The sequence below is a fragment of the Rhea pennata genome, chromosome 23, assembly GCF_028389875.1.
Source record: "Rhea pennata isolate bPtePen1 chromosome 23, bPtePen1.pri, whole genome shotgun sequence".
Lineage (NCBI taxonomy): Eukaryota > Metazoa > Chordata > Aves > Rheiformes > Rheidae > Rhea > Rhea pennata.
Genome location: NC_084685.1, coordinates 3618557 through 3640676, shown reverse-complemented (window position 1 = coordinate 3640676; position 22120 = coordinate 3618557).

The following is a 22120-nucleotide window of genomic DNA, read 5'->3' as shown; positions in this document are numbered from 1 at the left end:
CAGAAGTTAGAGAAGAAAACAAATCATGATCATGCTGCAGCTTTCAGGGGAAAATACCGTCTACAAGAAAACTAATCAATAAAGCTTCGTATTCTTGGACATGGTCTTCTGTTTTGGTCAATAAACGCATTGTGTTATGCAGTATATCACGGAAGCCTGTAGCAGTTTGCCAATGACTGAATGCATATACTTGCAGGGGGAAGAACCTGGAGGGGGTACCTCCACTTGTTAAGCAACTGTATTTCTCAAAGGTAACGTGGATTGCTTTGGATTTAAGAATTATTTACCCTGCCAACAGGGGGTGACAGAAAAAGCTGAATGACAGCTCATCTTCTGGTGCTTTCTTTGTATGGTTTGCTCCCCTGCAATAGAAAGCATATCCTAGTAAATATTTTCTGTATTGTTTTGACTGGGAAGGTTCATCAATTACTACTGGCAAACTAAGAAAAAAAAGGGGGGTTTGAAGAGAGGAATGTAGGTAGGTAGATTAGATTAGCTTGAATCATCTCTTTAATGTTCAAATAGGGCTGTCTCAGCAGAGAAAAGCAAATTTTTAAAAAGACCCAGCAAAACCTCACCTCAGAATTTAGATCGAGAACTTAAAAGGCTGTTTTATTCATTGCAAGGAGGAGGAAGAATCTAATTACACTAGTTAGAATTCAGGCACAATTTGGATGGAATTTTCTCAATGAATAATAATAGGAAATGAAACAGGAGGAGCTGGAAATAGTGGAAGTGGTTTAAAAAGTTGGTGTGCATTGATGTTGCAATTGGAGAGGCCAGTGTATTGCTCAGCTTTCTAATTCAGACTATGAAAAGAAATGCTTTGCACCTCATCCTCGTCCTTTTGCAAGGTTTCCTTGCAGTGCTGTGTACAGGGCAACAAAACAACGGCGGGAGGGTCCAGAGAACGATGCTGGTTCTCCGTTTCATTACAAAAAGGACAGCTCAGATCACTCATTAAACCCAAACCAATCCTCTGTACTCTGGAGGCATGGACAATCACAGGTAATCAAGTCAGCATGGCTTAACGAGCAATGCGGTAAAGGAACGGATTTTACTTTGGAGCCGCAATACGAGAGTATGAACACTGTCACTCACCACAGTCCGGCGGAGAAGTGGTAACTCATCAAGCTATAGAAACCCCATCGTCTTTGATCAACTATCACTGCTGCCAACACAACCACTGTTCGTAGGTGTCCGGAGCCCGAGCAAAGAGCTACTGAACAAATAAAGGGCCACGAGCTGCCACAGCTTGTCATGGCAAGAAGGTGGTGGCGCCGATGCTGCATTTCTTTGTTGGACACCTCTCCTGAAACTGCTGCTCTCATGAAACCTGTCATGACTTCTCCCAGTAAAGATCTTAATTTTGCTGGATGGGCCTCCTCCGAACTGCACAAAGTAACCATCTGTCACAACAAAGCGTCATAAGGCAAATGAATCCTTCTTGGCTGCCACAAACAACACACAGAGCTTTACGGTCTATCGATTTTCTTTCTGTCTTTCCAAGTAGAATATTAATACGCGTCTCTGAAGGCTAAAGCCAGAGATTATCTTGGAGTTAATAAAGTAAGGTGTCTCACTTTGACACAATACATCCAGCTGCCATTGTGACTGGTAATATGTAACATGAGTGTTGGTTAATCGAAACGATATGCAATTCCATGGGAGAGGCTGAACGAGAGCAGATTATTCCCCCACTCCAAATTCCTCTCTCTCTGCTGCGGCAGAGGTTGGCTCTCCGTATCTGAGCTAGCTGGGCATGCTAATGCTGTGCCGCAGAGCGGGGCAGCGAGAGCCCCCAGCTGCCACTAGCGCAGACTCTGCTCTCAACTTAAGGAAAAGTGAAGCTAACCCAGGACTGCTCCCAACATCCATGCACACAAAGTTCACAAAGCTAATGGGCTTTTGCTGACACACAAATAAAAGCCAAACTTCCCGTCTGACAGTGTTTTGACCCATTCTGTCTACAAAGCATCTACCTGTAAACTGCACTATTTGGGGCACACAAGAAATTCCAGTTTTTTTTGTGTTTTTTTTTTCTCTCAAGCAGGCAGCCTGATTAAGAAGAGAGTGCAAAGAGGTGCAGGATGGCTGGGCAAACTCCACCAGCACAGAGAGGTGTTTAGGCTTTTTGCATTAATTTGTCATACACCTTTGGATAAATGTCTTGTTCTTCACCCATCTCTGTTCACCTTTCTTTAGGTCTGTTCCTTGCACTTGGGTAGTTAGTGGCAAGCAAGCATTCATTCAGAGTGGCTGTGAGATCCTCGAACGAAACATGCAGGAGAAACTCAACCCTTCATTACTTTTACTGTCCCTTCAGTCATAGTGATTAAGCCTATTACCTGTTCCTGGAGCTGCTAATAATTATTATTATCTGCAAATTTTGCAGCTGACCACTTAAACTGGTCAAATAATATTAGTCAGATAAATACTTTAGATTTATTTTACCGAACTTTTTCAAATCATTACCTGATTTATATTTTCCCCTAATATTTTGAAAGCTTTTTTTTTTTTTTTTTTTTTTTTTTTACATTAACGAGAACTGGTAGGAATCACCTATCAGAGACAGTGCTGCAAGTGCAAAGGTAGATACGTTGTTGCAGGCACACCACTTTCATCCGCCTTTAAAAATTCTGGTGTTTATGAAGCAAATGATGAACAATCTTCTAGGATAATCATGGCTGAAAGACTAGGGCTGGATGTCTGAATGCACTAGCAAAGAGCCAAGGATTATCTGCATGGCTGCAACCCAGCTTCAAAGGACTAGTCCAAAGCACAGCAGCATCCGTCTAAGTACCATTTACCCTTTATTAATTGGAAGGCAGAAGTGGGCAGCTGGCAACCTGCTTCCAGTGCTGCCTTCAAGTGAGTACAAACCGTGCGCTGGCAGTAATTATATCATTATTCACCCACCCTTCAAGCAGGCTTAGCACTTCTGGGGAGGGGTTTCATTCTCCTTGAAAAACACCAGCAGAAAATTAAAAGTCTGAGCAAAGCACACAGAAAATAAGCAGAATTAATCTCCTCTCAGTTTAGATGTCAAACAGGAGCATGTCTAAAAATATGCTAGTTACTGCAGGCTCCCTCCAAAGTCAGTGGTATCTCCAAAGGGAAATTCATTTGCCCGAATGAATGAGCTGAGATAGCTGTTTGACTATGGGAACAACTCCCCTTAGTAGGAGCCTATTTCTCTCAATTGACGCTACAACGGGTCTAAGGTGATAAACTCATATTTACACATCTAAAAATAAATATATAACTTAAGGTTGTGGAATTCCCTCCTGGAGGGAAACATTTCCATGTATACTGGCAGGTTAATTTGTGCACCATACCGTATAGGAACACATACTGCTTTGGCCAGGAATGCATGTTGCGTTAGCTGATGGGAAACACGGCGAGGAGTGAACACTACAGCCCTAAGAAACATCCACTCGTGCATACCCCGACCGCTTTGAGGCTTTCCAGCGTCATTACTTCACTCCCACAAAGAAGAGTCACTGCAAAAATATAAACTCTAACTGCTCTGCTCCATGACCCTGCTCCAAGGTTGACTGCTCCATGCCTACACTAAACTCTACATCAGAGAGTGGGAAAAGTGTGCGGGGACAGAGCGAGAGCAGGGGAAAGCAGCGGCTGCCTGCTCTGAGCTGATCTCGGTGGAGTACGTGCCCTGAGCAGGCATGAATGACTTTGAGCATTGAAGCAGCATATCCCATTGAAAGGCTACAGTGATTTATGTGCCGAAGAGCTAGGGAGATGAGACGGATCACCATGTGATAAATCAATTTGGAGCTTTTCATCCCACCACCAGCGGTGAGAGCACAGCTGCAGTGATTTGTAGCAATACCAGCCTGCCATGATTCATCTGTGACACCTGGCCCCTTCTGCTGCCCTCCAAACCCCGCAGCAAAGTCTGGGCAGTGTTTGATTGCTGCCATCAGGTTTTCCTAAGCCCTCTGCTATGTCTTTCTTGCACCTCTCCTATCAACATGTTGTTGTCAAGCATGAGGACGGGGAATGGCTAAACCAATTTCTTCTTCCCTTTTTCCTCTCCTCTGTATTTGTTCAAGTACTTGTCTCTGACTTTTATTTTAGGGGTGCTTTAATACCACCTAGAGTCAATGAGAAGACTTACACTGCCCCTGTACTGGACCCCAAAGACGGCAAGAGTATCCAAAGCCAGGAACAGGGACCTCCCATGCTCTACGCCTGCCTGTGTCTGATTTCCAGACAGCAGCTCTGGCTTCTGCCCTTTAAAGTATCAGGTAAAACTGTTTTGCTCAACAAAGTCCTCTGCCTGCACATGCCTTGCGAGGTTTGGTGTCTTTAGGGACTTGGCAGCTTTTTATTCTCCAGTTCTGATAGCTACACAGCACCTGTGGTAACTGAAATGAAAAGAATGTGCTGTGACCACCAGGGAAATAACTGCTCCAGCTATTACTGACTATTCCTGTCCTTGTAGGACAAACTCTTAGGATAGCCACACTAGATGGGTTACACACACAAAAAAAAGTCTCTAAGAGTATCTGATTTAATATAGGCTTGTATTGCATCACATCAGAGTTCACCTAGTACCTGAAAAATGGTCACTGGTTGCTTTCAAAGAGGTGTGAGAACGACAGAAATCTTTGCGCTCAGCCAAGTAGCAAAATGTCCTCCTGAGACAGTGGTGTCAACAGCCAGCCACCAGCAAGCCAAGGGAGAGGAACTCCAAGGATAATGCCACAGATCTCAACAACAGCATAAGAGGAATCTAGAGCCACATATATGAGATAGGCACTATCTGGAGCGATATAAAAAGACCACGTTCCCTGCATACCATTTATTTTATCCTACTTCTTTTTCCTTCCCTCTGCCCAACCCCTCTACCAGTGAAATGCTGGCAAAGCAGAGGGATCTCCCCGTTCACAGCCCTGTTGGATTTCCCACATCCAGTAGGTGCATTACTCACCCCTGCTCCAGGCACCTCCTAGACATAATTATCCAGCCTGTCTGTAGGCTTTCCTTGGCACCATCTCACCGGGTTTCCCCAGAGGCTGATGAGAAGATAAGAAGCAGATGTTTGTATCAGCTCAATTATGACAATAGCTAGAGGCCCCATGTGAAATCAAGATTTCCTTACTCCACTTTAACTACAGGGTATGTAAAACATTGGCAAGGACTTTTAAAATTAGTCACAGAATTGCAGAACTGCTGAATTTGGAAGGGACCTCTATAGGGAGCATCTCATCCAACTACCCTGCTTAAAGCAGAATCAATGACAGCAGGTTTTCAGGACCATGTCCAGTCGAGTTCTGAATGTCTCCAAGGATGGAGACACTAAAACATGTATGAGTAACTTCTTCCAGAGTCTGACCACCACATGTTTATGTTTAAGTAGAATTTCCTGTATTTCAATTTGTGCTTCTTGTCCTGTCACTGCATATCACAGTCTTCTCTGCGAAGTCTGGCTCTGTCCTTTTATTCCTCTCTATCAGGTATTTATGCACACAGGTAAGATCTCCCTGGACCTTTTCATCTTCAAGCTAAACACTGCCAGCTCTCTCAGCTTCTCTTCTTACTTTGGATGTTCCAGTCACTCATCTTTGTGGCTTTTCACTGGACTCATTCCAGCAGGCCCACATCTCTCTTGTACTGAGGAGCCCAGCACAGGACACTGTACTCCAGATATGGCCTCAGCAGTGTGGAGCAGAGAGGAAGAATCACCTCCCTCAACCTGCTGGCAACGCTCTTCCTAATGCAGCCCATGGCTCTTCTTTGCTGCAAGGACACACTGCTGGTTCATCATCAGTCTGGTGTCTACCCGGACCACCAAGTCCTCTTCTGCTAAGTTGTTCCCCAGCTGGTCAGCCCCCAGTGCCTGCAAGCTGTTCCTGGGTGCAGGACTTGGTATTTCCCTCTGCTGAACTTCATTAGGTTCCTGTTGAGGGACCATGCCAAGGTCCCTCTAAATGGCAGCATGATCATCTAGCATATCAACCACTCCTCCCAACTTTGTATCATCAGCATTTAGACAACCAAACACTTGTGAAGAGCTGCTCATACAGTCTAAGAAAATAACAGGTGGGAGGAGAAATGAGTTAGCTTGAATAAAAATCACTCAGTAGTAATTTCAGGATATAGTCTCTCTGATAGTATCTCTGATACCTTTTCCTCTAAGCCATACTGCTTTTTCTGGCCAAAAATCAGCTCTAAGGGTAGAGTTATAAGCAATATGTGAAAGTGTGGAAAAGTTTTGCCTGAAATATGTTTGTGTTGTAAGTGAACATACAGCCTGGAAACATTTCTTACTGCTGCAATGAAACGACGACTGTAGTGGTACAGACCAGCATTTTTAATAGCAAAAGCTGCCACTGAAATCTGCGGTTTCAGTGCAAAGCAAATATTAATGTATCTTTTTTATTTATTTTCTGTTATGGGAACATATAATTTCCAGTAGAACATTTCAGTCCTCTTAAGAGAGAAAGTCAGACTCGAGATACATACTTTCAGTGTAATTTTGAAATTATGAGATGAAGTGAGCATTTCTATTTTGGACTGACTTTTCAAATTCTCTTTGGCTGTTTCTTTAACCAAACAAAACTAAAAAAAATATCAAATGACATGGCTTATCAAAATAATGATAGGAAATTAGCTCTCATGAAGTTTCTGCTCAAGTTAGTTTCACTCTCATTTCAAAATGCAATCAATGTTCAAAACCAACACAAAATGACATTTTAAGTCTCAACTAAATGAAAATTGGCACTGTGTTTTGAAATATTGATTCAAGTATTTCCATGAAGCCCTAAATTACAATGTTTTTTATCCCTCGCTCTCAAAGAAGACTAAGCAGCACTAAAGCGTGTACAAGCGCAAGAAAGCAAAGTACAACAACATTACACGAACTGCCGAAGTCGCACAGGATTTCCATAAAGGTGGAACGATGCCGTTGAACTCCCCATCCCAGACTTTCCCCGCTGGACCACAACTCTCCTGTACAGTTCGCATAGAAATTGCATTTGATAGCCTGTTGGATTTTATTAACCCGCTGCACAGTCCTTCCACGTCTCCGCACTGCCCATTACGTGTTCGGTAGCAGTGGCATTCCCGCTACTGTTGTTCCTCATGTTTGGTCTCTTTACTGTCTGGTGTAAAGTATGCTGGAAAAGCACTGTAAAGCAAGATGGTAAGTGGCAGGCTGTTATTTTATACAGTGTTTGCAGGAGACACGGAGCTATTTTATGGAAAAATAAATCCTCTTTAGACAGCCAGCAGCCATTTGGGTGAGTGTTTTCTGTGAATGCTGCAAGGATGCATACGCAAGGATTTCCAACCTCAACGTGATGTCCCCAGACACGCTGACTACCCTTCTAATATATATCCAGATGGTCTATCCAGACAATTAACTGATGTAGCAACTGGAGGACAAGAACAAACTGGGAGTTTTGCTGTTGGCCTTGGTCTTGGTGATTAAAACCAAGATTTGTGGCCATGATACTTTCAGATGCTTTACTGGATCTAGAAAATAGGCTGAAAATGTTCTTCAGTCTGCCCCTGAATTAACTACTTGACTTCACCTTTCTGGAGGTTGGGTGTCTAGCTCAAGTAGATATAATGGCAAAAGACAAGGATGAGGGAGAGGAGATTGTGAAATCACATCAGATTGCACAAGAAGAACAATTTCTCATACTTGAACAATTTAATAGATATTTTCCATTTCTTATCTTTGCCTAATAATTGCTAATTGTTTTCCTGTTTTCCTTCTCTCCTTCTCATCTAAAAGGGGCAGCAAGTGATAGAGACAGGGAACAGAAGAGTTAAAATGGAAAAAAACCCAAAATCTTGAACTTTTTTTTCCCACAGAGCTTTTAGCTTTCAGGAAAAAAAGAATCTTTTTTCAGAAAATTAATTTTCTACCAAAAACATGCTATGGAAGAACACTGTAAATTCATAATAATTCAAACTTGTAAATTCATTGTACTAGGCTACTTTAGAAGAGGATTCAAAAATCAATGGGCTCAGACATGTTTGAGTACCTGTCTGTACACTGGCAGCACAAGGACTGGGTTCAAATACTTGAAGCTGTTCGCAGGAAGAATTAATGCCATCAGCTGAATCCCACCCAGAACTTCTGGACTAATTACTTCCCTGGGGAGCCCTCAGAGACAATAGTTTCCTATTTGCAATTGTCTTTGACCCGCTTTGATTTCCTCTTTTCTCAGCTCACTTTTACTCCCTCACCACTTCTGAGTTCACAGTCAGTTGTGGTTACTCATAAAATGTCACTCAAGCGATCTTGGGTGGGAAGGTTAACGCAGATAAGGCTCTCACCGTTTCTGTGCACTGTCTCCTTCATCAGCAGACAGAGATCGTCTCTCCCTCTGGACCACTTTTCTGCAAAATAATTACCTCATGCAGATGAAACATGCTGGGGCTGCGTTATTCCTTGTTTTCATCAGTGGATGACAGAGGAATCACTGATGCTCCAGTGTTTCACGCCAAGGTCTGGACTGAGAGGATGGCTATGGCTCGCTCTCATGCCCAGTGACACCACGGGATGCAGCGCGTGCACGTCTCTTGGCTGTTCACATACTCCAAAAGCGTGCTGGGGGCAGCGTCCTGGCATGTGCGTTTCCACAGCCTTGCCTTTTGCCATTCGTGTTGGTGCAAGCAGAAAGGCTTCCTCATTTGGCTGGGTCCTAGCAATGTTTTGCATCTCATGTGGACAACCTGGAAGCCTTGTGAGGCAGAGTGTTGAGGAGCAGAGCTCAAGCACAAAATGCTGCTGGGTGGTGGTTTCTCCAATATCGTGGCTCCTCAGCCTTCCACGCCAGAAGCTGTTTGCTGCTTCCCATCCACATTGCAGCCCTGGCACTGGAACAGCCTGCCAGACATTGGAGGAGCCCCAAGTATTTATTTTTCTGAGTTCAGATATTTTTGATGCACATGATCCTACAAAGCAGAACACAGAAGTGTAAGTGAATGTGGGCGGTTGCTCTTGCCCCTTCCCAAAATCTTACAGATCTCCTTCCTGTTATTCAGAGCTCCTGCCATGGGCTGAAAACAGCTTTCACCATGCTTGGACAGAGGACCGGAGATCTTGCAGATTGGTACCAAGGTAGGCAAAGGGTGGATAAGGAGCATCTCCACACAGCAGGCTGTAACAAGTGGTGGAGAGAGGGTTCTGATTTCCCATTTTGCACCCCAAGGCATGAGCCCCATCAAGCAGCATTAGGAAAGGCGCTACCGCAGCATCGCTGGCACGTGCCCTCAGTGCCTCTCTCCTGAGCTCCAACAGAGGCCCTACAGCTTGCTCCATGTTTTCATTCAGGTCAAGATCTCAAGTGAAGGCTGTTCACCAGATCAAATTACTTCAGAGGTCCTTTCCTTCCTCTTTGACGGAGTGTTTTCTTCCCTTCATCTTCCTTTCTTCCCAACTGCCTTAAGCAAACGCCATTGGGAGCAGGAAAGCCAGCCTGATCCTTGCAGCCAGATCATTAGCGCTCCGTTTACAAAGTGTTCACTATATCCAGATGCCCAGACTCTTTTACTAATAAGACACCTTCTCTTTTTTTTCTCCAGTCTTACACATGGGAAGGAAGTAAACTGGGATGGGGAAAAACCACTCTTCATTCAGGAAGTAATAAGAACGTACATTATCTCTGCAACAAGGCTTTCTCCCTAAAGGATTCCAAAGTACCTACCTAACTATAAGGCATGTACTTCATTTATCTGCCTAGTACAGGAACATCATGGCAATATGAATCACACTGAGCATTCCACATACCCAAAGTACAGCAGTTTTGCACTTGAAAATGTACCAAAAGCCTGCATATAAATCCAGGAACTAAATATATAAATTTTCAGTCATGCAAAAGCACATTCCATAATTCCTACATAAAAAGCAGTGCATTGTAACAGTTTTATTATAACGGTAACTTGAGGATACTTCTTGTTTATGGGATGCAATAACCATATCATAGACAAAATAAATTCCAAAAGACAGTGTGGAATATTCAGCACTAGAGTTTATTAGCTGAGGATAGAGTTATTACCGACTTACCCGGAAACACCCTCATCCTGCAGCAGTTATTACTACAATGACATTCTTAATTAAATATTAAAATAGTAAAGGAAAAAGAATTCAGGAAAACCTTTCAAAATACAGGAGTGGAAAGGTACATTAAGAAGAACACTATTTTTGTCCTTCCTTTTATTTTGCTGCCAACTCTTCCTATTTCAGGCCCGTTGCTAGGTTAATCTGCATTCCACACCTCTCTTTTCTCCTCTCTTTCCTTCTTCATTCCCCTCCTCCCATGGAATAAATTTTTGTCTGCAACAGAACAGTCCCACTTGGTGGCTCCTCAGAACAGAAACGGGTGGGCAACTGCCTCCCTGCAGAAGTGTCAGTATAGCAGAGACAGCAGTTTTGTCTGGAATAGCCCATAACTTGCTGATCGTAAAATGATGCATTAGAGATGCATTTGAACCTTTGTTAGGAAGAGATATAGCCCTTTGGCTTAGCATACCAATCTCTCTCGCACAATCTCCATAAACATATGAGGGTTTATATTATACGGCACATCACAGACTCACATTTACGTGTCAGTAGCTGAGATGGGACAGTACCCAGCAGTACAAAGGCATCCGAACACTTCTCAGAACATCAGCTATATAACTACAATGGCTGCAAGACAGAAACATTTCAGACCAGCACTTAAATATGAAGCTGCAAAAGGGCCCTGAACTAAGTGTTCAGCTCAGAGCATGGTAGAGGAATCTGGCTTTTCAGAGAGGGGGGAACTCAACAACGTCTGGCAAGAACGGGGGCTTTTCAAATTAGGTTCACTATAAACTGGAGCCAAGCAGAAAATACTCGGTCATTTATTTTTACTGCAGAGTAACACTGCAGTTCTGCTTTGACTCAGGCAGGCCGGCTGTGCAATGCCGACACTCCAAATTCAGGAGCTGTTCTTTCCTCTCCTCCTGCTCCAGGCTCTTGCTTTAATTTTTTAAGCACAATAATCTGCCCCTGCTTTATACTGAGTTACCTTAGCATTTGTCAGCTGTGTTCTTGGTAAAAGACTTCACAGGAAGAACAGAGTGTTACAGTCACCTAGCCCAAGCCCTGCTTCATGCATTTGAGAGTCTCACTAGTGCTTTTCGCAGTAAGGCCAATAATTCATGAATGACTGGAAGTGAGATGGTCCAGCTTCTACAGTTAAAAATGAAAAGCTGTAACTTCATGATTTTAAACCGATTTTTAACAAAAAAAAGCTCCATTTAAAGGTTTCAGTCTCTCTTATAAACTGAACATGCTGAACTTGCTTCAACTTTTTATTGCTTTTCTCATAACAAGGATGCTGGAAAACTCTGTATCTTAAGCATATTCTGACTTTTAGAGGGGAAATATTCTACCTTGAGGAATTAAACTAACATTAAGGTAACCGGGCATAACTTAATGCTCTTAATTAAGCCTCTGACACTGACCACTATTAGAGACAGGACTCTAGGAAACATGCTTTGATTATTCTTGAATTCTTATACTCAAATGACATGATGTTATTTATTAAAAGCAAAGCATACTGATATTACTGACAAGCTGCTCTGGTAACATTTCATCCAAAACTTCCTTATGTTAAATGCCTATTTTCCTGTGAAACATCGTTTTAATGCCATTGAAAGCTAATGTCTTAGCAGGATATGTCTTCTGTAGCACTGCACAAGAAAGGAAGCCATTCACCAGATGAGACCTGCTACTTTCCATGGACCCTTGTAAATGGCCAAGAAGCCTCCCCATCAGGTACTTGCCAGGCTTTTCTACTTTTACCTCCAAGACCCAACAAGATCAAAGCCTGAACTGCGCCTGGTGAGGGCACAAAATGGAGAGAAGGAAGAGCTCCTTCCTCTTTGAGGATTGCTGTTCAGAAATATTTCTCTTCCACCTGATATGGACCTAACAGTCCATCAACTCGGATTAATTCATGGCTTCATCAAACATCACAGCTCATCATTAAGGGGGTGAATGAATGGCTCTGCAACCAGGCAATGCTACTCCGGTTTTCCTGAAACGCTTTGGCTTCTGTTCTCCCTTTTCTCTGAGAAACGTTCATATGGCTGTTGAGCACTGATGATTCTGAGCTAAAGAGCTTGTGTCCCCTATGGAGATATCAGCATGGAACTAATTTCATCAGGTGAGTACACAGAGAGTAACCTGGCTGCTTTTAAGACACAGTCTGGACGTATAAGGAAATTGCCTCTAAGGAGTTAGTGATTTCAGCTTCTGAAAATCTGGATGGTTCAATTTGCTTGTCCCTTTCACATCTCTCTCCTCTCCCAGTGAAAAGCAGTGGGATTTGGATATCTATTTCCCTGCTCAGGCCTTTCAAAACAGCCCATCCTCCTTGATTGCTAAGACTAGAATCTGCAGAGTTTTTAGATTTGCTGCAGAGGAGGACAGCGGCTCATACCAGACCTAACAGAAGTCTTTCAGTTGTGGGCACCAACTCAAAGTCCTTGAAGTAAGTCAAATGGTTTTAGGCCTCACTCTGCTGGGCAGATCCATGTGAACTGAGACTTCTTTGCCACTGTTTTCCACCTGAGTAATCAGCTTGATGATATCTTACCTCCCAGGGAAGAAGTGAGTGTAAATTAATATCTATAACATGGTTGAAGACAGAATATGGCCAGATATTCTGTCTATCTTGGCTGCACAAGATCAACTTGCATTTTATTCTCTTTACTATCCAGCTCCAGAGCCTGGTCTTAGAATAATGTAACACAAAACTCAATGTAGGTGGGAAATCTAAATAAGCTGCAGAATTTTGAGGTTACCCCATAAACTGGAAACATCTGAGAGGATTTGGAGTTGCTGGATATTATTTATGATGGTTACATTTTGATTCATTTCACATATTATTTTGCTGCAGCCCTACAATGAGTGCTGAAAACATCATCACAGGCTGGAAAGTCCTGCTATGCCTCTCTCTGCACACCCTTGAAGGACCACGCACAGAAATTCTCTTTGAAGGCTGAGATCAGCACGTTTTACTGACTCTGCCAGACTGGTTTCACTAAGTTTCAAGGCTTTTCAGCAAAAACAACACAAATAGCCTACATGTCTACTCTTTCCAAGAACAATTTCCTGTTCTGGCTAACCCTCTGAGGCTGAAAAGTGCATTCATGAAATCTCAGAAGTTTTTAAACCCTGCAGTGGCCAGGTGAATGAGAAGGAGCTGAGGCAGAGACCAGCTTGGACAAGAGTGACTCCTGGGCGCCAGTGGTTGAGGGACCTGAGCAAAACAATGCCACGTAAAGTAGATATGTATATAACACATTTACTATGTGAAACCCTCTGCACTGTTACATATTTAAGTATACCTATGGCCTCAGTCATGTAGACCTGACTTCACTAAGATATAGTAAAAATAAGTAAACTAGCAGTTTCTACAACACTAGAGCAAGCTTTAGGTTCCTCGCCCATCCCCACAATGGAGAAAAATCTCATTATCTGTCACCTTGATTTGGGAGGAAAAGAGGAGATTACAGGCAAAATAAGATTCTGCCAGAAATGTTAAGGCCTTTAGAAACTAGTCCTATGTTAGCACTGAACAACAGCTATTATAGGAAAGGAATTTGTACAAGGAGAATGAAGGGTCACTACCTTTTGCTTCAAAGATTTTAGCAGCAGCAACAACAATAACAATGATGATAAAAAAAAAGCCTGAGGACCTGATCTTTCTGAAACAGAGAATTCAGTTCTGGCTGATGCTGAGTTGAGATTTCATTTTGTTGTACAACCGCGATTTAATAAAACACTGGCTTGAGCACAGATCTAGGACTTAACATGACCCATTGGCTGGGAGTTTTGTGTGTGAGCACAAAGTGCTGAGCAGGACAACAGAGCATCATGTTCCTTGGGCTGCATTAACTAGTCTTTGCTTGGCTAGTCACCAGTTCACAAGAACTGGCTGTGTTCTTCATTCATCTCTATTCTACTCTTTGCTTCATCTCAGGAATCAGTGACAAGGGCAGGAGGTAAACACCCAGGTTTCTCTTGGCTTGTAACTGCATGAAATGAAGCTGCCCTGCTTGAAGAGGTAGAAGGCAAAGACATAAAATTCATACCCAGGGCTGACAAGTTGCCGTACGTACATGAAACTGGAAGCTGACATAAAGTGTGTCATCTCCTGGGTGGGAAAATATATCTGTTCTTGTTTGTAAGTCTTTGGACCCAATAAAGTGGTTGCTGTTATGTATCTTGTAAACATCTTCCTGAATCCACCACTGTCAGCTACCGTTATTTTCTTACAAGTCTCCCGATAATGATACGTATCATAATTTTGCAGTTCCTGATTTAACTTACAGGTGAAAGCCTCAGACTTTCTTTATGGAAGATTAAATTCTAGCCCTTCCCGATTAAAAAAAAAAAACCTGTATAGGTGACCAGAGGCACTAGAAGGAGAAGACAAAGAAAAAAAATGTCAAATTACCACTGAAAAATCAAATAAAAGAAAAATTAAACTCACGATTTGTTATAGACAATTTTAGGGCTTTCGACTTACGAATTTTGGATGTATTTGGTGGTAAAGCTGCACATCCAACACACTACGCCTTGTATCAGGAAGGGGGGGGTGTTGGAGCAGCTGTCACTGCTGCACTAGGTTGAAGTTATTTCTCTTACGTGACTGCATTAAACAGAGGCAGCTTCAGAGAGGGTGAGTCCACTGCAGAAAGTTGTTGGGATGTTTCAATTAGTAGCCCAAAATAACAGCATTATCAGAGTGGTCTGATCAACAGCTGACGGGTGCTGTTTTCTCACTGTATTTGGAGCTCAAATCCCATTCTGCTGATGAACAAACTAGCTTGAGTTTAAAGCATCATTTTGCTCAAGTTAGAGATCTGTGTATGTGTAGACCAGCCCGGAACTAGAGCTATTAATCAGCAAGACTAACCGCGAACACTGCAACGATCCAAACATTATTCCTAGTCCCCAAGGATATCGTTAGAAGGATGTAATCTAGGGCAGTGGTAGAAGGTCTGAACAGTCAGATGCAACTGCTTATCTATCATCTAATCACCTAAAATTATCTTGGAGGGCCTGCTGTCAAGCACCAGAAAGTTTCTGTGCTAATTCTTGAAGAGCCAAGATCAAAGACAGAAGAAGGAAATTCATCACCTTGAGAGCCAAGCGTATGATGAATGAATGGCAGGCTGTCCAGAGCTCCAGCGCAAAGGAAGAAACAGAGCAGGAAGCTTTTGTTCAACTATATATTAGCTACTGAGCCACAAGCTTCAGCCAATGTGACCCTAGCACTTCGCTGGCCATCAAATAAATGCAGCATTTAGAAATTTTTTTTTTTCTGATGGATGCATTCCTGAAAATGGATGACCGTAAAAGAGAAAAATAGACTGGCTACACCCTGGTAACAGCAACCTGTGAAGTCATTATCACCAGCTCCCCCTTGTGAATTAGGATTCTGTGTCTGTGCAATGCACTTTCTCAAGTAATTTATCAGCACATAGATTTATGGACTCCACAGAAGCTGTCCTGACCACTGTTTCCCCCTCCAGTTTACTAGAGATACCTCTATTTAGATTTCGTCACGATTATTGCTCCTCTCCGCCACTGTTAAGTGGGACAAGTGGTTCGGCCTCCCAGCAGCGCAATCGATTACTGATTACAAGAGGATCAAATCCATGCAGACAACGGCTTTCAGAGAGTCTTCCTACTTGCCTTGTCTCAAAGGTGCCCTGCAGAATCCATTCCCTGAAAGAGCAAATTACATTTGTTGATTTTTTTTTTTTTTAATACCAGGAGAAGCTGATTCTTTCATTGAGATTCTGTATGGGCTGCCTGGGCGGAGGAGTTTGGCGCAAGCAAAGAGAAGGTGGATGGTTTTGGGTGCTGCTTGGGTGCTGCTTCCACTTCCAGCAACGATTTGCAGCATCTCAGTGGAACTCTCCCCTAGTTTGCATGAACCTACTTCTAGACACTTTTCTTAACCGCTTTTGGCCAGAGCTGTATATAGGAGTCCAGGCTGGAGGCACAGGCTGTTTCTCTATGCACCAAATTGAACAAACTTCTTTGTACTAAGTGAGGTGACTGCATAGCTAAGGAAGCTCCCCCTGCGGTGGGGAAGAGAGCACCTACGAAAAAACAAACAAACAAAAAAACAGACTGTAGTTCATCCATTGCTATCCACCCCACAGAGAGGAATATCTAAAGGATTAATGCTGCAATGTGCCAGGGGCTGAGAAGCACAACCAGGAGTACTGTGCTATTCAATAAGGAATCCATATTCTCTCTGTAGTTGACAGGGAGATGTAAGAACCTCCAGGGGTAAAGATGTATGCAGCAAGAAAGTTTAAAACATGCGCATTAAACAAGGAGGCAACATGAAGACAGTGCTTCATATCTCTCGGCCCTTCCTTTACAAGTGGAGCCACAATATGCCCAGGAACTTTTTCCAGCACTTGAATCCTTGGTACCCACTGTTCTTAGTGTTTTGGTGGGCTGTAGGGTGACCCATATAGACGTACCATCACTTATCAAGAGCTCTACAGACACACAGTGAACAGTTTCTGCAGATGAACAACAAAAGAAGTGGGAAGGCAGACAGAGCAGTCAGGTGGGACTCAACTCTGCTCAACTTTAGGGTAATGGGAGAGAAAAGTCACCCAGTAAAAGCTACCTGCCTCTTCTTGGGACAAGGGACCAATGAATTCAGCAAAGTCAATGCGTTACATCTCAAACACGAGAAAGAACAAATTTCTGATTTCTGAGACAGGAAGGTTCTTGCAGGCTACACACTTTATGACAGCATAAACTTTCTTGGAAGGTTCACCCCCAAAGTGCCTGCTATTTCCATCACTCCTCTTTTAACGCCTGAAATGATTTAAGCTTGGAGTGCAGTCACCATTGAACCACAGACTTCTCAATCAACAAATTCCTCGACAAATAATCACTCCTGCTGGCCATTTTATTTTTATATCTGGACTTCACAGGGAGCCTCGAGGGGTCTTTTGAATTCTTGTGAATAGTGGGTAACATGAGGCTAATAAAGCTGGGCTGTCTGCACTAGGCTCCCCACTGGCACATGTCCACAGGCTGGCTCAGCTCTGATTTACATCAGCGGAGTCTGGCCTGATGTTCAAGAACACACTCCCAAATTGGTTTTATCTTTATTTGACCAGATCTATTGACAACACTCATTCCAGCAAGGAAGTAAATGGTGCGAATCAGAACAGACACAATGGGGAACATGAGGGTGATGAAAAACAATGTTTATGAAACAGAAATGCAGAAAAACAACAGGGAAAGGAACATTATTTTGAAACTCCAGCAAGAGTGCTCTACAGAAAGCCATTTTTTCCCTGAATGTTGAAGAGAAGGAGCTGATATAACTGGAAATAATCCAGCTCCCCCTGACAGCATGAATAAAAATCCCATATGTACAATGTGTGCTTTCTACAGATGGCAGCATGTGGAAAGATCAGAGAGTTAATGAACAAAAATATCACCGTAAAATAACCTGATGCTGTGTGTACTTCCCAGCTCCATGTACCTCTCAGCTCATTTTTGCTCATGTCTATGTGTTTTCACTACTAAAATCTAATACAGAGCACAGTGTGAGGCTAGCATACTTTTAACAGGTTTCCTGTCCCCTCTGCAGGTCCACACTCTCTCTCAAGTGTGGGACCAAGCCTGCTTCGAAAGTCAGATTGCCCATCATTGTATGCAGACCTGTGTGAACTGGCTTAGCATAAGCTCCAGAACCATTCAACAGGGACGAGCAGGATCTTCATGGTATCTTCTCATGAATACAAACTGTCATTCATGCAGCTCAAAGAAGTCTGGAAGAAGCTGTGAGTCCTTCCCCTGGCAGGTACCCGAAAAAGCTCAGCTGTGAATTACATGACCTAAAAGAACTGGGTAAAACGAAGTTGCTGATACATGACCTAGTGATCCTACCTTCCCTCTGCAGTCAACAGAGAGACACAGCCATATCCAGAAGGATATCTGTTTCATCCTATGACAGGTATCTAAAACAGGTCGGAAACACTACCCTTGAAGGTGGCTGTTCTCCCTACTAGCAATAATGGAGAGATGCCCAGCTCCAAATCAGGCAAGTAGCTCTTTGTCATCTAAAATTTCATGAGAAAAATCCCATCCTTTGATTCCAAGGTGCAGCTAATCCCTGGCAAGGGGGAGGGTAAGTGACTGAAGAAGATGACTAAGCCTGTTCTTTACTCTCATTGCCGACAAAGCTCCGCTGGCTCCTTGCAGAATCTCATCACTGGCTTGCCTGGGATTAAGGTGGCCTTGGTTTTGTGGTGGAGAGACAGTCCCCTCCTTGAATAGGGATTGGTTGGATTTGAGAGACACAATCAAACAAACGGGACAGAAAGAAAGGAATAGATCAAAAGAAAACCTGGTATAAAAAAATCTCAGTAAATGCTGAATTTGAACTAAAGCTAATGCACTTTCAACAGCGCCATCCTGATTTATGCAGTGGAGAAGGAGATGTCTACAGCATGGGTTCTAGTGCTGACTTTCCCTTCCTGTGGTACCTCCCTGCCAGAAGATGGGGTTACAATTCCCCCAGTTCCTGCACAGTCTTTCCTAGGAGTCTACTGCGTCCCCATTTCATGGTCATACACATTAACTCATCATCTACAGGGCTACAAAATAATACCTAAACTAAACATTCCCCTCTCTTCAGCACGAGCAGTCCAGGAGAATTGCAGAGTCAACAGTTTTATGCTAGTGGCAGGTATTTGCTTGGCTGTTTCAGTGCCAGTTTTATCAGTGAGGCTATAAACCTGGCAGTAGAGATGGATCATGCTGCTGTACAGCTCTCTTGGTGGCAACTCACAGGTGGAGTGCCTGCAAAGAAAATGGTGCTATTCATTAAAAGGTGCTCTGGCATGGTTTAAGGCCCTGAGACTGCCATAAATAGGATCAAAAACTGTTTGTTTCCAGGAGGCAAAAGGAAAGGTCTTGCGGTTTCCAGGTCTGGCTGGGCTTTAGTCCAGCCGGCAGCGTAACACAGCTCGCAACAGCCTGAGGGCCAGGGATACTCTAGGGCCCACGGCGAGGCAGCTGCTCCAGCTTGCATTTCTGAACTTGGCTCATGTGTCCTTTTACATTTTCACTTCAAGTCCATTTGAAAGTAATGCTCTTGGCTAGGTGGCAACTGCTTTTTAACCTTCTCCAGACATGCCTACCCAGCATCTGCATGAAGTCAGCTGGGGTTTGTGCAGGTAGGCAAAATGACTTTTTTTCTTTGCCATTCCAGGAACTACTTCATCATAAAGTTATTAATGATTGCATTGTAAATAAATGCTAAAAGGTATATTAGGTATAAAATTAAAGATAATCAGCTTTCCAAAAGAGACATATTTACATTCAACAGTAGTGAAACTGGGTAAATATATTTTTAAAATTAATTGTACCATAACTTAATAAGTTAATTAATAATCATGCTTAACATTCTGCTTTTAATGCCTATATGAATTTGTTGTACCATTTACAAAACACTTTAATAGGGCTCTTTGTCCTGTTAGCTAGCTGTAGTGAGTCACAAATAGCTTAGGTTGTGACTAAAATATGGCCAAATCCAGGAGTCCTGATTAATTTAAGTAGGCGTCTTTGCATAGGTAAAAATTAGTTTCATAGGAAGAGATTAGTTCGATAAACTAGAAGGTCATAGTAAAATTATCAGTTGAAGTTAACAGCGCTGGTTACAGATACAGGATCATGCTACATCCTTGTGAAATCTCAGCAAATGCATTCTCTGCTCTTAGCTGGTATCCTAGTATTATACAACTGTCTTATGAAATTTTAATTCAGCCCTTATTGGAGATGAATAATTGAATGGTAGTCAGTAACAGCCGGTCATCCAGGCTATGGCCCTCAAAGGAAACAGGAAGGATGTCATACCACGATAGTCTGCAGCAGATGTAAATCAGCATTGCTCTACCACATGCATCTGCACCAGTTTACTGCAGCTGACAGTCTAGTCTCCGTATTGCCAAGAAAGACACTGGTCTAGGAGCAAAAACTCCTAGAGATGACCTGGCTCTTAATTACCTGAGGATCAGCAAACAGTTTTTTTTTTCTTTTTATCCAAAATGCAGATCAGATCAGGTGTAGCTACTGCCTGTATGTCAGCAAAGATTTCCTTTTTTTTGGTAATTACATTGCCTGAAAAGTGTGTGGTTGGCACTTTATGAATAGGGTCAGCTTCACCAGTAACAGAAAAATCCTCTCCAACTCACAAATTTGGGACCTTTCCTCACAACTGAGTTCCCAATCCTGGCCTGAGCAAGGCCTTAACATGAATCAGCAAAGATCTGTTCAGAGGACATCTCTGACTAGTACCAACCATGGACGATGCACAGTGGATTTCAATAGCTTTCTCCTGATTTATCCCAGCCTAAACAAGAAATGACTCAATGCTACAAATATCTGCCTCATTTCGAAAAAACTGTCGGAATCAACTGTGTTCCTACTAGGCTGGATTTCCACTTTGCCATAGAAATCAATGTGCAGAAAGCCCACCCAGTGCTCCACACCATACAGTCCTATTGAAGCCTTTCTGATTTGGATGTCAGTCACCATTCACCCTGGATTTGCAGGAAAAGAGAGGTATTCCCAGCAAAGAAAAGCATTTACTATCCAGCAACAGTAGCTGCTCTTAATTCATTATGCCCTTATTTCACATTTCAAATTCTCTGAATATGGCGCAGAAGCCATATGGCTAAAGCTGAGCAGAATATGGGACTCCTATTCTGCAGCAAAACCTCATGTTTCAATACTTTGTTTTCATCCCAAACTGTGATAGAAAGTGAATGTTTGTTACTGAACTGAAACTCCAGAAGCGTTTCAATGAGACATTTTCAAATGAAGAAAAACAGGCTGACGTTTGTCAAGCTGAAAAATTTCACTGCTTTTTTGTTGAACTGATCTGAAATGTTCTTTTTTTGATGATTTCACAGTTAGGCTGAATTCTCCCTTTTGTGGTACACTGCCACTTCGGAGCTGAAGACACTGACAGCATCTCCAGATGAATCCTGCAGAGAATGTAGCAGGTATCAGGAATGACTGAACAAGAAAATATTTCATTGTAACTTTTTAATGGAATTCTCTTAAATCAAAATGTTTTTTCCTCTTTTTTAAGAAACTGATCTTTTAAATTGCATGATCATGATGCAGTTATGCACGAAGACAGAAAGGAACCCCTGCCCCTGCTCAAGTCAGAAGATGTGCTTAGTACTTTGTAAGATGAAACTCCAAGTAAGAAAGCTTAAGCACACTGACTCCCAAATCCAGGAAGTCTCCTGTTCTACTGTTGGAACATATTTGCAACTCGAAGCTTATTTCTCTCTTCAAAGCGACATGACACAAAGAATCCAAAGTTACTCAGACTTACAAGACCTAGGAATGTGGACTTACTGCTGCCAAACTACTCATCTAATGGGGCTGTAAAAGGCCCCTCTTCACAAACTACGAATCTGCCAGTCATCAACTTTTGCAAAGAGAACTGAACAGGATGCAAAGTAATTAAGGCCAAAGCTGTAAAATGTGCTTAATTGAATGGGAGCTTTAAGTTGTTAAGAACAGGTCCTGGGCCCAGGTGAGTTTCCCAAGGTCAAAACTGAAATCAGTATTTCAGGACCCCCTTGTGCTCTTGTTTAATCAAAGTCATTAATTTAGAGTATGAATTTTAACACCCCTTTAATCCTTCTTAACAATAAGAAGCACTATTAAATCCTTAATGTGCCTACTTTAATTATAACCTATCAAACATGGAATCAATGCTAAGCGGTAAACACGAAAAGCAGTATTCTGAGAGGGGATGAGACAATGTCTTTTAAAATGCAAATTGAGATTGAAGCATTAAACCTATAATAATGTTCAATTAATCTTTCCCCTTAAAACACACACAAAAATATTTAATCTCAGTCTAATATCGGAGGCTGACTGGATCAGAGCCAAAGGTGGCAGCTTTGGTCTCATGTAAACATGCAGGAGTGAGGATGTCTTATCCTGGAGCCACACACAACTAGGGAGATGGATGTGCATGTACAGTGTAGGGGAATGCGTCCATTAAAGTTTAGCATGAGACTG